This window comes from Ovis aries, chromosome 14 (assembly GCF_016772045.2).
Source record: "Ovis aries strain OAR_USU_Benz2616 breed Rambouillet chromosome 14, ARS-UI_Ramb_v3.0, whole genome shotgun sequence".
Classification (NCBI taxonomy): Eukaryota; Metazoa; Chordata; class Mammalia; order Artiodactyla; family Bovidae; genus Ovis; species Ovis aries.
The window spans coordinates 1,176,325-1,193,437 of NC_056067.1; the positions used below are offsets into that span (position 1 = coordinate 1,176,325).

General features: G+C 54.5%; 1 protein-coding gene and 1 long non-coding RNA gene across 6 annotated transcripts in view; one reads left to right on the forward strand and one right to left on the reverse strand.

The window, feature by feature from the left end:
* Nucleotides 1–17,113, forward strand: part of ST3GAL2 (ST3 beta-galactoside alpha-2,3-sialyltransferase 2) — a 48,748-nt gene that overhangs the window by 4,752 nt on the left and 26,883 nt on the right. Inside the window, exon 2 of one of the 5 annotated variants that reach the window (XM_060398221.1) lies at nt 10,267–10,430. The exons of the other annotated variants lie outside the window; for them this stretch is intronic. The gene's annotated coding sequence lies outside the window, so the exon portion shown is untranslated. The remainder of the gene's footprint in view (nt 1–10,266; nt 10,431–17,113) is intronic. 5 annotated transcript variants of the gene reach the window in all.
* Nucleotides 3,906–4,968, reverse strand: LOC132657715 (uncharacterized). The gene is made up of 2 exons (XR_009596247.1): nt 4,712–4,968; nt 3,906–4,149 (listed from the first exon to the last, which is right to left on the reverse strand). It is a non-coding gene; the product is annotated as an uncharacterized LOC132657715 (long non-coding RNA).

Below are 17,113 nucleotides of genomic sequence, written 5' to 3' on the forward strand. Positions count from 1 at the left end.
GCATAGGAGAGGTATTTTAAAAAGCAGTTTGGTTACAAGCAACACCTTGCTGACTTTGGTAGGAAAGGACTTCCTTGGAAGGCTATGGTAACTCCTAGAATCTGAGGAATGACTGAGACCCAAGTCCCCTGCAGGGTCTTTTTTAAAAAGCAGTTATTCGTCTTTCTTTTCTTCTAAATAGGTCTTTAAGAAATTGCTTATTTATTTTATGTTTGGTTGTGCTGGCTGTCCATTGCTGTGCGCAGGCTCCTCTCGCTGCGGGGGCTGCTCTTGTGGAGAACAGGCTCTAGGGCGTGCTGGCTTCAGTAGTTGTGGTGCATGGGCTTGGTTGCTCCGTGGCAGGTGGAATCTTCCCAGACCAGAGATCGAACCCATGTACCCTGCATTGGCAGGCAGATTCCTAAGCACTGGACCGCCAGGGAAGGCCCTCTCCAGGGTCTTGGAGTAGGTATGTCAGGAGCCAAAGGCCAGCCTCTTCAGGGTACCACTGGGTCCAGGATAACTGTTCCAGCTGTACTCTGGGATTTTGTCACCATAGGTTGGGAGTCGTGTTCCAGGGAAGAGATGTCTGTTTGGTCCAGACTGGGCCATGCCTCCTCCCTTGGCCGGGGAAGGGCTGGTACAGTAGGCAGTCCCCCCAAACCGTATCCAGAAATTGGAGTCCCCAGGAGAAGAGGCAGTAGAGATTGCAAGAGATCAATCCCAGCACAGTGTTCAGTGAGGACTGGACTCGGCAGATGGCAGAGAGAGGGCTTGGTTCCGACAAGTTTCTGAGCAGGCAGAGGGCAGGCAGGTAGCAGGGTATGGCTGGGACATAAGGGGACAAGGAAAGAAGGGAGGGAGGAAATGGAAAACTAGTTAGGGTCCAGGTAAGAAGTAATGAAGACTGGAAGCTGGCAGTAAAAATGGAAAGAAGGGACTGATACTAGAGAACTGTGAAAGTAGATATCTTCTGGAACAGACAGTCAGTTGACTGGGGTTAGACAACTTCCTTGAGAAGGCAATGGCACCCCACTCCAGTACTCTTGCCTGGAAAATCCCATGGATGCAGGAGCCTGGTGGGCTGCCGTCTATGGGGTCGCACAGAGTCAGACATGACTGAAGCGACTTAGCAGCAGCAGACACTTCCTTGCCTGGGTGATGAGGTCAGGTCCTTTAGCTGAAGTGGAGCAGTCAGGAGGAGGAGGAGTTTGCAGGAGATGAAGCATGCTTGCTTTGGAGGAGCTGTGTGCAGGATGCTGACAGCGTGCCAGGAAGCCTGGTTAGCTTGTTACTCTGGACTCCAGGCTGCCTGCCTGAGGTTTGGGGCCTTAGCCCTGAGCAGGTGGGGCCCCACAGCCTCAGGGGCCCAGTTCATTCTGAAAGCAACTGGGGCTTTGTGGTCCATGCTCAGCGTGCCTGCATCTCTTGTCTCTCCATTTCCGCCGAGGGTGGCCTTCGCCTTCTTCCTCATTCCTCACTCTCAGTTTCTGTGCCCCAGCTTTTCCCCCACCGTGTTGTCCCAATAACTGAGCCCTTACCAACTAAAGGAGCTGGCCCAGCTCTCTGGAGACCTGGGTTTTAGATTTTCCCCTCTTTAGCTACAAGTTCTCACTAACTATTAGGGCAGATACCTGCAAATGACATTTTGCACGGAGAGGATGTGAACTTTGCCTGCTATCTGAGGAAAACAGGCATTTCCTTCCGTTATGCTGGGCTCACCAGGGATGCCTGTGTGTGTCCTTAAGCAGCCATTCTGGGGCACCTCTTGGTGCTTATTTATAAATCATGATTGTAATTACAGCGTATTGTCAGTCACGCTTTCACGTTGCCATTGCTGACAACTCCTAAGGCTCCAGGGCATAGGCTGGGCTTTGGGGCACCCCAACTTTCTAGCTGAGGACTGGAGAGGTTTCCTGCTGCAGGAATGGGAGAAGGACTTCCCCGGTGGTTCAGTGGTTAAGATTCCATGCTTCCACTGCAGGGGGCTCGGGTTCGATCCCTGGTTGAGGAACTAAGATCCCACATGCACTCAGCCAAAAAATTAAATAAATACATAAAAAGAAAGTGAGGAAGGGAGCAGGGTTCTCTGTGACGTGGGGCAGGAGAAGTGATGCTGAAGGGCACTTATCCCTGCAGGTTTTCAGAGAGGATCATCTTCCTGGGGTGAAGAGGATGTCCCCCTCAGTTATAGCTGTTAGCATTCAAATGAGTGTGCTTTTTAAAAAATTTGTTTATTTTTTATTGAATTTATATAATTACTGTACAGAATTTTGCTGTTTTCTGTCAAACCTCAACATGAGTCAGCCATAGTGGATGTAGTATTTTGCCACACATGATATGAACGCAGTGCCTGCTACTCGTGTACAATAAGGTGAACTAGGACCAAGAGAAATCTAGAGACAAATGTCATTTTTCCTTATTTTGCTGTCAGTGCTCAATTTGTATTGTGAAATAATCATATTAAAACAAAACAGTTCTGCTGTCAGATGTTGAAAAACATCCTCAAACGGCTTCTTCCTTAAGGAGGATGTGACTGCAAATGAGGAAGCTCGGAGAGGGAAAGGGGTTGACTGACATCCCCCCAGCTGCAGAGGTCGGGAGCGGGTAGCCCAGGCGGCTCCTGTCTGGAGGGCGTCTCTCCTGGTTTGATCATGCTTGCCCATGTGCATCCTTTTTCCTTGTCTCCCCTTCTCTTCCTCCCTAGGCTCAGGGTGGGGAACAGGAGGGGGATGCAGAAAGCAGCTCTGCCTGTGTGCAGTTGAGGCGAGAGGCCCATCCTGCTCCCGAGAAGGGGCTTGGGGGACAGAGGAGACCCTGAGGGGTCAGGGCATGACCCAGGGGCCCCAGAGAGCAGTCCTACCCTTGCTCCTGAGCCCTCCAGCTGTGGAGTCCCGGCATAGAGGGCTGGCAGCACTCCCCACGCCGGGCAGGTCTGTAGCCTTCTGAGGGAGAAAATCAGCAACAAAATATCAGCTAGTTGGTCTAGAGGGGACTGCTCTGATGAGGAAAAAGTCAACAAGTTTTCCGTGTGGTTTAGAGGAATTTGGAGGGGGTAGTGAAAGGGGAAGTTGAGAGGTGGATGGTATAGGAAGAGGAACAAGGGAGGGAATTGAGGGCTGGCGTGGGGCTCCCCCCTCCCTGCCCGTGTCACCCCGCAGCCCCACCCTGCTCCTCCACTCCCTCTCCCTCCTTCCTCCTTTTTTTATTGACGTATAACTGACATACAACGTTATATTAGCTTCAGGTGTACAACATAACGATTCCGCACTGGTATACTCTGCGAAACGACTACAAATTAGTTAACAATCTGTTACTATGCAGTTACTACCTCCTTCCCTCTTTGCGGGGAGGATCCCTTTGGGTTTGCAAGGGACTCTCCCTGACCTTTGAGTAGAGTTCCCCCCAACCTCAAGTTCAGTTGAAAACAAAATACTTGTCGTTTTATGCTAGTGGAACCAGAGTCAGGAGGAAATGAAAGTCTCTGGCCCCTGAGCTGTGTCCTCTACCCGAGCAAGCGAGCAGGCAGCAGCCAGGGGGACCGAGGCTGTGCCGCAAGGCAGGGGAGGGGCCGGGGCCCGGCCTGTCTCTCTTGGGTTTTCTCGGGAGCCGTCTGAGGCCTGGGCAGCTGCAAGGGGCTTTCCAGCAGTTGGCCTTCTCTCTGTTCTGTCCTGTCCCAGAGGGCTTGGTATCTACCCGGGCCACACCTGTGTAGCTTCTGGCCGGTTCCTGGGTCCTCTGGCATGGCTCAGGGGGAAACCCCAAGTGTCACAGGTAGAGGGAGACAGGAAAGCTTGAAAGGGGTTAGGAGAGTCATGGGGACCCCTGTTGCCGGCTTCCCAGGTGGCTCAGCGGTGAAGAATCTGCCTGCCAATGCAGAAGTTGCCGGTTTGATCTCTGACTCAGGAAGATTCCCTGGGGAAGGAAATGGCAGCCCACTCTGGTGTTCTTGGGTGGGAGATCTCATGGACAGAGGAGCCTGGTGGGCTGCAGTCCAGGGAGTCGCAGAGTCGGACTCAGCTTAGAGACTAAGCTGCAGCAGGATACCCCGTGCAAGCTCTTCAGTGTAGGGAGCCAGTGTTGGCGCTTCCTTAGGGAGATGCTGGGAGACGGGTGCTGTGTGGCCCAGGGCCAGTTGCTGCCCCTCTCTGGGCCCCAGAGGCCCCTCATCTGTAAATACAGAATTTAAAGATCTGTTCATGGATTTGCTGTCAAATCGTCCAGTAGGCCGAACAGAGGAATGCCATATCCTGAGAGGGGAGATAGTGCTCGGGCCCCAGGATACCACCGTGGGGTCCAGAAGTTGCTGAGAATTGGTCCAACCTTTCTGCTGACCAGTTGGACGTACTGAACAGCAGCCAGCCTGCTCTGGCCTCTGTCTGGAGAACTTGGGCTCCTGCAGCCGAGGGAGCTGCCCCCTGCCTCCCATTGTCCTCATCCCCCTTCCCGAGTGTCGCTCTGCCTCTCTGCTGGGTTCAGGCAGAGAAAAACCCCTCCGGTCTCTCCTCACATCCCTCTCGTCCTATACTGGCCACTGGTTAGGCTTTGGAATGACTGTGTACAGGCTATCTGTTTCTGCTCCCAATCCCCTCACCTCCTTCCGCCTTGGGCTCTCCTTTAGTGAGAATTTCCCCCCAAAGCCAGCTTGGGGGTTGGCTCACAGGCTGAAGACTGGAGGTGCCGGGGCAGTAGCGCAGACTCTGGGCGGGCCTGCTGAGGGTCGAGAACTCACCTGGAAAGGGTGGGTGGAGCAGAGGCTTTTAGGAGAGCGGGGGATGGCAGTGAGGCCAAGCCACACGTAGCGTGACATGGAGGCCTGACCCAAAAGGCCAGGGGATCACAGGCCGGGGGAGGCCAGGGTGGGCCGCATTTCATTGCCCAGGAAGGAGGGGCAGGATATGGGGGCTGGCTGACAGGCGGACCCCCGAGACTGCCCTGGCAGGAAGGGAGGCCCTGGCTCTCTGGGCTGGGCTGGTTGTACCGCGTTGTGCGCAAGTGTGGGCAGGGTTGTTAATGACTGTTTGTTCTCCACTGGCTGCGAGGCTGCCAAGGGTCAGTCCGATAAGAGGGAAGAGATAGACTGCTCGAGGTTTATCCTCCCGCCAGCTGCCTCCTTTCCGCTGGCCCCAGATACTGACAGGCTATTGTGGCCCTGCTCTCTCCCCTTCCTGACACATACCGCCCCTGGCTGCAGCCCAGCTGGGCTTCCCCTGCCTGGCCTCCAGCTCCCTTTCCCATCTGGGGTCAGATGAAGCCTGCTCTGGGGGAGGGGTCAGTCCTAGAAGGCTGAGCCAGTTCCGAGTCAGCCTGGGGGTGGGAGAACCCGGGAGGCAGCCAGGGTTCTGGACTGAGCAGCCGCTCCTAGACCTGCCTGATTGATGTTGGCCTCAGGGTTACCCCTGGCTCTACCAGCCAGGCCGTGGGGTCTTGAGGGAGCCCCGCCTTTACCCCAGAGCTTTGGGAGGTCTGGTTCTTTCTCTGAGAGGAGTGGAAATGGGGACCTGATGGAACTTGCGTTTGGGAAGATCATTTGGCCTGTCTGTGGAGAATGAATTGGTGGGAGGGAGGTCTCTTGAGTAGATCTGGGGCTCTAGCAGTTCAGGGGCTACTGTAGGTGGAAGATGGCAGTTCTTGGATAGAGAAAGAGTGGCAGACGTGGAGAAAAGTAGAAAAGGGAGAGATTTAGGTGGGAAACCTCCGATGGACTTTGTAATAGGTTGGCTGAAGGAGGTTAAAGGAAGGAAGGGGCATAAATGACTCCCAGGTTTCAGGGTTGGATGGATGTTGTCCCTTTGCTGACACTGGGAATACAGAGAGAAGTTCAGGTTTTGGGGGCTTAGAGTGTAGGTGAGTTTGGCATTGTGAGTAGGGTGAGTTTGAGGTACTGTTGAGTACATGTAAGGTATCTCATCAGAGGGGTGGCTGCTAGAAATGAGTGGGATAGATGGGTAGAATTCAGGGCAGTGTCTGGCCGCATTTAGAAAAGTCAGACATGACTCTTAACAGGTTGAGAAACAGATTTGGAAAGGGTGTCTTCCCCTAAATCCATTGCCAGACAAAGAATGGAGCCTATGGTCCTGACTCCCCATTGCAGTCCATGTCCAGGGTGGTCTTCTCTTGCCCTGACCACTTCAGCTGGTTCAGGGCCCAGCGAGCAGCACCCTCCCCTCCAGAGTCTTGCTCGTGGTTGGGGGACTCTGGCTGTGAGCAGTCCTGACCCCAGGCCACCCAGAAAGACTACATACATCAGTGGCTCTCCCACCGTCTGTGCATCTGGGCAGTGCCCCTGGCCGGAGAAGGGTGTGGCTCCTGGCCAGGGAGTTCTCAGAGCCACCACTGGGAAGCCCAGAATCACTCTATGCCTGAGGGCCCCTGAGCTGGACGGACCTAGCGAGGGCAGGGTTTCAGGCCCAGGTTCAGGGCAGCCCTTTTGCACTATGTGGCAAGTGATACTGTAGTGGTTTTTAAAAGTTCTTTTAAATGAAATGGAAAATAGTTGTACACGTGTGCAAGATTGTATCAGTTGGACTTCTTCAATCACAGCAGCTGAAAGCCAGCTCTAAAGGTGCTTTGATAAAAGGGAGCCGGTTGACTCATACCTGAGGGAACGGCTGGCCACATGCAGGGAAGGGAAGAGCTCAAACAACAGCCGCCTCACCCTGCCCTTCTCCGTCTTGACACCTTCCTCGCCCCCCACGTGGTAGGAGGTGCCTGCCAGCAGTGCAGGCCTCCGCCTTCTCAGCGCCCCATCCCAGGACTGCCGCGGGACTCCTGGGTTCCCTTGGGATTGGGGCCCTCACCCAGCCCTGGATCAAGAACTGTGCTGTGCTTAGTTCCTGAGTTGTGTCCGACTCTTTGCAACCCCATGGATTGTAGCCCGCCAGGCCCATCTGTCCGTGGGATTCTCCAGGCAAGAATACTGGAGTGGGTTGCCATGCCCTCCTCCAGGGGATCTTCCCGACCCAGGGACTGAACCCAGGTCTCCCGCGCTGCAGGCAGATTCTCCATCAGAGCCACCAGGGAAGCTGGCTGGCTGCGTTTGGTGCTCTGATTGGGCACAGAGATGGAAGTTTGGGGATGGGCACAGAGATGGAAGTTTGGGGAGAAATGATTCCCCGAAGGAAGGTGGGGTTGTCGTCCATTCTAAGGGCATCATGTATCGAGGCGATGAGCAGAGCTAAGTGTGCGTGTCAGAATCACACCGCAGGCAAACTTACAAGGATTCGTTGCCATTTATTCACTCACCTTGTTAAAAACTGAACGCTGGAATGTAGAATGGGACTTCAGAGTCACAGTCACTCCATTTATAGATCGGGAAGTGGGAGTTGAGAAATTTGCCTAAGATCTCAAACCACTAGGTAGAAGCAGAGTCCAGGAACCCAGGCTGTCTGTCTGACTTGCAGATGGAGGCTTTTTCCAACAGGAATGGCGTCTTTATGGGAGGAGCTCCCCGCCATAACCCCCGTGCCCTGGCTGCCCATCCACGGAGGTCCTGCATCCCCTGGACTGCAAGATAAAGAGCAGACACAGGCGGCTCATGGCAAGTAGTCCCTTCCTCATGGTGGCCCAGGGACATCCGCGTGGTGGATGGTGTTACGCAGGCCTCTGTCTGGGCTGCGGGGGTCGTTCACTCTGCGTGTTCAGCCAGCTCCCTTGGCCCGTGCCCCGGAGCTGCCCCCATCCTCTCCCGCCTGCCCTGTCATCTTGGCTTCTGAAGTGCCCACCCTCCTGTATGTTTCCTGCTGAGACCCTGGTGAGGACGTAGCTCCAGGGCCGCTGCGCTTCCTGGGGTGAGTGGGGTACTTCCCACTGGACAGGGTCGTGCCCACCCTGTCTTCCCCCTTAGAAGACGATGCTCAGGACAGCGGTGCCGGTTTCAGGTACAGAGACAATTTTGGCCTCAGTTTGCCTGCCACTTCCAATTTGTGGGGGTACGGAGGTTTGACTCAGCCTGGCAGAGCCAAGAGTGGCATGTTGTGAAAGGAGCTCTGTGGGGATTCCCTGGCGCTCCAGTGGTTAGGATGCCACACTTTCAGTGCTGGGGGCCCAGTGCAGTCCCTGATGGGGAACTGAGATCCTGCAAGCCGTGTGCTACGGTCAGAAACAAAGCAGACAAAACCCCACAGGGTGAGCCCACCACAAACCTAGCAGAACGGCTACTCTCCTGGGCTGTCTGCTAACCCAGCCTGGCCAGCGCGCTCCATCTGCCCCACGTGCCTGGCTCCCACAGGCGCTCTGGCCCGCCTGTTTCTGCCTGGGCCCCTGTTCTCAGAGATAGGCCAGCCTGGGCCAGGCCTCCTGCTCCCGCGGGCAGAGCCATGGTGTCTGCACTCACCCCTGCCCCCTCCCCTCTGTGATGCTGGGCCCCAGTGGTGCCTCGGGTAGGTAGTACCTTGCAGCTTACGGTCATCACTCACTGCATCTTGACAGTGACTGTGAGGTAAGCAGGGCAGCAGGCATCGTCATGCCTGTTTTACAGATGGAGGACCTGAGTACCAGAAAGGTTTGATTGCTCAGACTCGCCAACTTTCAGATAGAGCCAGTCCTGGAACTGAAGTCCAGAGTCCACTGGACTAAACCCACTAATGTGTTGAAGTGGGGCTGCCTCGTCTCACCAGGCAAGAGGCTTGGGAGGAGGCCCTGGGCCCTCCCTCTTCACAACCCCAGTCACCCCTACAACCCAAGCTCCAGACAGGCACCATCGTGTTGACCAGCCCCTCATAACCCCTGGGCAGGTAATTAAGCCAGTCAAGAGGTATCCCTCCCTTGGGACTCTCATGGTGGACCCCGGTCTCCCTATTCTCCTCTCCATGCTCCCCAGAGTTGACACCAGCAATGTCATGATGTCCATGATTGCTGGGCATCCTGACCAGCAACATCAGGATGTCACGACAGTTATTGTCTTAGCAGGGAGTGTATAGCTCAGGCCAAGTCCGGGAGGGCCAGCCACTCTGCAGATGGGGCTACAGAGGGCTCCTTGCTCCCCAGCCAGGCTCCCCTCACCCCAGGGCAAGAGGCCGAGGCAGGGCGAGGGGAAGGCTGCCTTTGTAGTCCTCAGGCAGCTGACGTTGCCACTTGGCTGGAGTGGTAAAGCGGATTACCTGCCTAGCAACCTTGGGGCTCTTTCCCCGCAGGGGTCCTGCCTGAGTCACTCACAGCGTATTATCAGCTCCTCAGTGACAAGGACGGTGGCTTAGCCAGAGCCAGGGAGGAAGGGAGCAGGTGTGCGCTGGCCTCAGAAGTTCACCAGCCACCTGCTCTCTGCCCCGGAGCTGACTGTGGGTGAGCCCAGGGTTAGTCCAGGCGCAGGGCAGGCGCGCGTCTGGGGGTGTTGGCGCTGGGAGCGCCTCTGTGGCACTGGGCAGGGTGCGAGCTCAGGGCCTCTGACTGGATCGCACAGCTCTCCCTTCTGCTGGAAAGGTGACTCCGGAGGACGCAGGCTGAGCGAGGGGCCCACGCCGGGCTTCTCTGCACCTCCAGTCCCGGGGGAGAGAGACACATCACTCCCTTTAATCTGGTCCAGGCGTGGATGCAGACGTCTCCTTTGGGCTTTCATTAACATAGCTGTCACAGGCTGACCTTTCCAAAGACACTAATAAATGTAAAAGGAGAATGAAAGGGAGCTGAAGATAAGGTGCATGAAGAATAAAAGCAGTCTGGCTCACAAGGGACAGGCTCCTGGTTTGTTGCCTGGGTTCTCGGGGTACTCCCCCCACTGGAGATACGCTCCCCTAGCGTGGAGCGCACCACTGCATGCCTTTCTTCCAGACTTTCTGGTCTAGCGCTGACCTGTCTCCCTGTCTGAGGAGCCCTGGTGCTTGTCCTGCCTTGAGGCCTCCCCAGACCAGGTGGGTCATCTCTTCTCGTTGTTATTCAGTTGCTACGTTGTGTCTGACTCTTTGCAACCCCAGAGACTAGAGCATCCCAGTCTCCCCTGTCCTTCACTGTCTCCCAGAGTTTGCTCAAAATCCTGTCCGTTGAGTCGGTGATGCTACCTAACCATTTCACCCTCTGCCTTCTTTTGCCTTCAGCCTTTCCCAGCACCAGAGTCTTTTCCAGTGAGTCGGCTCTTCGCATCAGGTGGCCAAAGCATTGGAGCTTCGGCTTCAGCCTCAGTCCTTTCCAGTGAATATTCAGGGTTGATTTCCTTTAGGGTTGACTGTGAGGGAATGTGGCTCCTTCCCAAGGTCCCCCAGGGAATTGGCACCGACAGGGCTGTACCTGTAACAGTGCCGCCTCATTTATCCTAAATAAGCCTTGTAACAGGAAGGCATTCTCTTGACACAGCGCTCAGGCCCCAGCTTAGCCCATGAGCCACTGCAGAGGGCTGGTGGCTCCTCCAGCATCTGGTCTTGGCAAGAGTTACACATGTCTCACCACCTGGCTCCTTCTTCCCACTGGGCAGCAAGAACAGAAACTGATAAGTTGGCCTGGTTGGTGAAAGTTTCCAGGTGAGTTGGGCGAAAGATTGTTCTGGTTTAAAAAACAACAGAGAACACTTGGAAGTCATCTAGTCTTGATAAAGGAGATCAGCGTTGCTGGCCTGCCTCCTGCCTGGAATGTGAGTGGTGCCCAGACGGGCCTCTGCACCCCACACTGCTGCCCACTGGCATGCGAGGTGGTCCCATTTCATGCCCGGTATTGAGATGAAGCCACAACAAAATCAAAAGAAACCGCCACCTGATAAGGAAATGTGGGGACAGGATGGATAGAATGCGGGAGGTTGTCTACAGCCCACTGGCCCTCCCCTGCCGAAGCTGGAGCCGTTGAGAGAAATTTGTAGCCAACAAAGTAGGCCTCTGTCCTGCAGCCCTGGCCGTCCGCTTCATGATGTTGCCTGGTTCCAGCGGCTCGGCAGACATCCCACCTGGGTGGCTTGGCTGGGCCGTGAGGATTGAAAGGTTCCAACCAGGGTATCCCGAGGGTATTCCCGACCAAGGGGAGGAGGTTGGCGCCGTCCTGGGGCAGAGGACACAGCCCTGTTATCACTCACACCTTCAAGTATGATGCTGGCCCGAGCGGAGAGTACGTTCCTTACCTACCCCCTGGGCTGAGGGGCTGGAGAACCCCGGAGCTGGGGCTGCTATTTTCCTGGAAGCATTGCTTCTGGACTGTCACATCCCAGGAGCTCTGTGAGCGTTCCTGGGGGCTGGAGCTGGTCCCACGGATCAGAGCTGTGGGCCAGGTCTGTGCCAGTGTGCCCCCAGGAGGAGCTGGCGTCTGCCCTCTGGCTGCTGAGGGGCTGCAGTCCTGCTGAATCGTGCGTGTGCTGTGACGACACAGACCCCAGTCCTGCGGCCTGCCTTGCCTGCAAAGCATCAGTTGCCCTGCCTCCTGGGCTCCTCTCCTGCAGGGTCACGGTGCTGGTCCTTTAGGTTAGGACCTCTTTTCCAGCATTCTCTCCTCCCCCCACCATCCCACAAAGGATACAGGGGTAGACGCTAGAATTTTAAGTTGAATCCTTCAGCTCTTGAGCATGGGCCAAGGCCTGGCTGGAATTGGGAGTCATGGAGATGGTGGCCTGGAAGCTTCTAGAAACACAGCTTCTCCCTTCACTGGGTGTGCACTGGCAGGACTTGTGTAGACCCTAGTTCAGGCCTTCTCCATCAGTGTCTTCAGGTGGCCAGCCTCCCCAGGCTTCCAGTGCCGGGCGGAGAGCCCTGTCCGGAGCACTGTTCCCGGTGCAGGCTGGGGAGGGGGCAGAGCAGGGTGGTCGGGGAAACAAAAGCACCAGTCCTGTCCCTTCCCCAGTGGTGAGGGCAGCAGTGATCAGATGCAGGATTCCTGGGGTGCCATCTCAGAGGGCTGGTTGGAAATCAGGGAGAGAACGTTTGCCCTTTGCGCCCAGTCTCTGGAGCCTCCCTCTCAGTCTGCACATCCTTGCCAGGAGTGCTCCAGGAAGCTGTCCAGGTGCAGAGGGCCAGGCGTTCCCTGGCTGGTCCCCTGCCCTGCGGGTGCACACACTGAGGGGATGGAGGTTGGTTACCTAGAGAAACTGTCTGCTGCTCTTCCTGTTCACTCGGTTCTGGCAGGGGCAATGGAATGCCATGAGCCTCTCTTCTAAACCATCTATCAAACCTACACCTGCCCACCCACCCCAGGGCAGAGGGTGTGTGTGTGTTTGGGGGAACTGGCGATGAGAAGGATTGGATTAACCCATGTTCCTGAGAAGAGCAGAGTGCTGTCTTTCATGAGCATGAGCTGTATGAGAAGCATTGTCCTTCTCCCCAGGGTCTGGGAGCTGAGGATCTGGCTCACCCCTTCCTTCTGGAAGCCCTTGGCTCTGCCCACCACGCCCGTGGGCATTGCTCCAGTTATGCCCCCTAAGTCCTCTAGGGTAGGCCACCCCTAGCTGCGTCCTCTTCAGCGGCCAGCAGCTGGTCTCTAGGGTTGGCTGCCCTTGGGGTACCCTTGGAAGGGCAGCTGTCCTAGGGGGAGCCCTGGGTGGAGGTGGGAATCCTCAGAACGGGATTCCCATTGCTCTGCTCCTTGAAGGAGCTGCGAGGCCAGAGAAGGAGCTCTGCTTCAGGGTCAGTGATGCGGCTGCTCAGGAGAGCGAGGGCTGGGCTCTCTGTGCCGCCTGCCACTCGGCGTGCAAGAGATGCCTGTTGAACGAATGCATCCTCTGCTTTGCTCTTGAGAGCTGAAACGTCCCCTGGACACCCAGACAAGGTGCAGAAGGAAAAGGAGGGCCCGGCAGCTTCTCTGCGGCTCTTCATTACATCTGTGGCATGACTGAGGCCTGAATTGTAAACTGTGATGAAAAGCCGAGCCACCTGGCGCTTCGAACCTTATCTTTAAAGGCAGTCAGAGCAGACTCTAAGTGCCCTTGTCCCCTGGCCCTGTAGGCGGTGCGGTCACGTTTAATTGCCCTTGGGAGGCAGAGTTGAGCAATAAGGTCTAGACTGCAGGTTCTCCAGACTCCTCTGACTTGCCCCAGGCTCCGTTTACTCACCCCACTCCCTCTGCCTCCTGAAGTCCTCAGAGATCTCTCCCCTCCCTTACCTTCAGGGTCTCCTGCCTCCTACCCCTCTCTCCCCTCCCTTACCTTCAGGGCCCCCGCCTGCCTCCTGCCCCTCTCTCCCCTCCCTTACCTTCAGGGTCTCCTGCCTCCTGCCCCTCTCTGCCCTCCCTTACCTTCAGGGTCTCCTCCTGTCTCCTGCCCCTCTCTCCCCGTCCCTTACCTTCAGGGTCTCCTGCCTCCTGCCCCTCTCTCCCCGCCCCTTACCTTCAGGGTCTCCTCCTGTCTCCTGCCCCTCTCTCCCCATCCCTTACCTTCAGGGTCTCCTGCCTCCTGCCCCTCTCTCCCCTCCCTTACCTTCAGGGTCTCCTGTCTCCTGCCCCTCTCTCCCCATCCCTTACCTTCACGGTCCCCACCTGCCTCCTGCCCCTCTCTCTTTGGTGGGGAGACCGCCACACAGCATTCAGGGTCTTCCCCAGCCAGGGATGAAGCCCATGCCTCCTGCGCTGGCAGCTCTGTCTTGACGCTGAGCTGTCCAAGAAATCCACCTCCTGCTCCTCTTAATGTCAGAGGCTTTCAGCCCTGTGAAGAAACCCTCTTATTAACTTTGTCTTTAGTAGAATCTTGCTGCCAACGTGTGTCTAGAGAGTCACAGAGGTGGCCAAGTTTGGGACGGACCTCTGTGAGCTGTTTAGAACCAGCTTAGAGACTTCCCTGGTGGTCTAGTGGTTAAGACCCCAAGCTTCCAATGCAGTGGGTACGAATTTGATCCCTGGTTGGGGAAACTAAGATCCCACATTCCACACAGCACGGCTGGAAAAAAAAAGGGACCAGCTTAGGGCAGGCTTATGTTCTGAACGTGTGATGAAGTCAGGCAGCAGGTGACAGGCTCTGTGACCCACAGGCTCTGCCGCAGGATGGACACAGCGCTCCTTACTGCGCGGCCTGGGGGCGAAGGTCCGCGGGGCAGACTGGCTCTGAGACCTCAGGCCTCTGCTGCCCACCCTGCCCCCCCAGAAGCTGCCGCTGTGGGGTCGGAGGTTGGGCAGGCGGTGCCTTTGCTTCAGCACAGAAGGGAGCTCTGGAGCAAGACCTGGCCTGGGAGGCAGGGGCTGGGGTGGGGCTGAGGGCGCTGAGGGACCCGCGATGCCTCTCCAGGGCCACACTGGGCCTGGGGCTGACCGAACTGTGGCCCCCCACTTGCCCAGCCTGGGAGCGCGGGCACTGAGCTGGAGGTTTTCTGGCTCTCATCCTCACAGAAACCCTGCAAGATACGCAGTATCGCCATGTTACAGAAAAGGGCACAGATCAGAAAGGTTAAATGGTTCATAGCTGACAGGTGGCAAAACCAGAATCTGAAGCCAAGTTTTTTAGGTGCCCTTTTTTTTTTTTTTTTCCCATTTTGGAAGGCTTGACTGGGAAGGACTCTGAGCTGGGGTGGGCAGTCGTGAGATCTGACAAGTCCCAGCTTGAGAGAACTTAGCCAGCAGCCTGTGGTGCTTGAGGGCGGACCAGAGAGAGGCGCGTCCTAGCAGCCCTGGTGTCTGCTGGCGGAAACTGAGGAGTGGGCTGCCTCGACCGTTCCTACCACCCAGGCAGCTCCCTTAGCTTTTATACACTCACTTTCTCCTTGCCTCTGACTTGTGAAATCTGGTTTGTGCCTGAGGTCTCATGTTTCCTGGTGGTCTGTAAGAAGTCAGAGAAAGCTTTCATTTCTAGAATGTCACAGCTGAAAGAGTGGGGGCTGACTATCATTTCCCTTTGCACATTTACACAATGATTTATGAAAGTGGTTTCAAAACGTTTTTTATTACCCTATTTATTCTGCTTCTTACAACCCTGGGCTTGTATAGAGAGATGATATTCAGTTGAACAAGTTTTTTTAAATGTTTATTTTATATTGGAGTCTAGTTGATTTAAAATGTCGTGTTAGTTTCAGGTGTAGGGCAAAGTGTTTTTGTTATACATATATTCCCTCTTTTCCAGGAAGTCTTTTCCTGTACAGATTCTTGATTCTCTGTTTTATACACAGTAGTGTGTATATATTAATCCCAAACTTCGAAATTATCTCTCCCCTCTATGGACAAATATTTTTTGATGCCTGCCATTCAAAGGCCAATGCTAAGTAATGAATTAAATAACATGTCCGTGTCTTTTTAGGTTTTGTGTAGGACCTTAATAAATGTGGGCTAGATTTGGCATATGGTCCAAATTAGCTCATAACCCTAGAGGAATGGGCATGATGAGAGATGAGGCTTGGGAGGGTGGCCTGGTTTAGGGAGTCTCTGGATGCTCTGTGAGCCTGACCTTGGCCGTGTGAATGAGAGTGCTGTGTCCATGTCATATGCTTTTGAATGCAGGAAGGTGATGTGTTTAAGTCTGAAATGCCACACGGCTAAAGAGGCGATTGAGAACGTAGGTCTGGAGTCTCGGGTAGGAGGGCAGGCTCCTATTTGGAAGGGGCGCATAGAGAGGCAAAGGAGGGAAAGAGCTGAGGGCGGAACCTTCAGAATCCATTAGCTGCTGGAAAAAAACAAGCAGTTGAAGGGTCTGAGTGAAGAAGGTACGTCACAGTGGCTTGGAAGTCAGAGTGGTGGTAGCAGGAAACAAACAGGAAATAATCACAGAGGAAGGAGAGGGGGGTGTGGGAGAGCCTTCCTCTGATTGTTCAAGAACCTTGACCTGGAAAGAAAAAGGGTCTAGCTGCCTGATGATAGCCTGGACTAGAATTTGGCTCCTTAATTCACTGCTGTCCTGATGTAATTGAGACTAAAGGCTGGGCCTGCTGCAGGGGGTTGGGGTCTTGAAGGGAGTCAGATGGGCCTTTCATCAAGAGTATCCATGTGGCCAGTATGCAAGTTTCCCTGGCCAGGTAAAAGACTGGGAGGTGCTGAAGTGGTGTCGAAGAGGGGCTGAAGGCATGGGACTGCGTGTCTGCCCACCCCTGCAGCCAGCCCACGGTGGACTGGGAAGAAGATGGGGCGGGGATGGGAGAGCAGTTTTAACTGGAACTTTTGGTCAGCTTACCCCAGGCTGTCTCAGTCAACTTCCCTCAGCGTCCTGGCTGGAGTTCTGTGAATCCCATTAGAGATGGTTTGATATGCCTTCTTGGGAGACTGGTATCGGCAGGGAGTCCTAGTTCCTTGGTACGAACAATTTAATCCAGCTCATCCAGTCAAGATGGCACTGTAAATGTATACTCTAAACACACAGCAGTGATACGTAAAAAAGACAAAATGCTGAAAACATAGCCATGTACTCCCCCTCCCTCCCACATAAAATGATAAACATCCCTGTAATGAGAAGTGGAGTGAGAACACACAGGGGAGAGCAGGGCAGAAGCTGCAGCCCTGCTGGTCTCTGAGTCTGGATGTAGGCAGAAGCGACTGGAAATCTGGGGTCACAGCTCTGAAGTGCTCAACACAAAGCATGGAATTAGAGCTGGGCACACTGCTGGAACCCGGGGCCTGGGAAACTGGTGGTGTCACCCGTTTCCTGGGGCTGTGGCTTATCATGAAGATGCTTACCTAGGCACACCCAGGGTCAGCCGGATCCAAGCTGAGCTAGTGCTGCAAGATGTAATTCTAGATGAGGAGATCCAAAGGACCTGGGGAGGCAAAGGTGAAAACCCCTAGATGGTGGAGGGATGAGCTTGTATACTCAGAAACGTGAGGAGGGAATTCCCTGGTGGTCCAGTGGTCAGGAGTCTGTGCTTCCACTGCAGGAGACACAGGTTCAATCCCTATTCAGGGATTAAGATCCTGCATGCGGTGCAGCCAAAATAATTAAATAAATAAAAACTTTAAAACATCACAAAGATGGTGGCCATGTTTGGGTCAGCCTCTAAAAGAAAAGTGAGGAAAACTAATAAGAAAAAAGAATGGAAACAAAGAAAAATTTACCCTAGAAATGAAAATAACAGAGTAATCAGAAAATATCTTCAATAGAAATAAGTTAAGGATCATCAAAGAGATTAGGGCAACAAGAAACTCATTAAAGAAAAAAGGGGGAGTCATAAAACAATAGGTGAATATGAAAATTTTAAAAATTCTAGCATTGAAAAATAGTGTAATTAGAACTTGAGAAGATGGAGAACTATAGCCTGGACACATAGAAATCATGAATTGGACACTCATGCTGAGGAATTAATTTAGAATGCAGGATAGACATGGA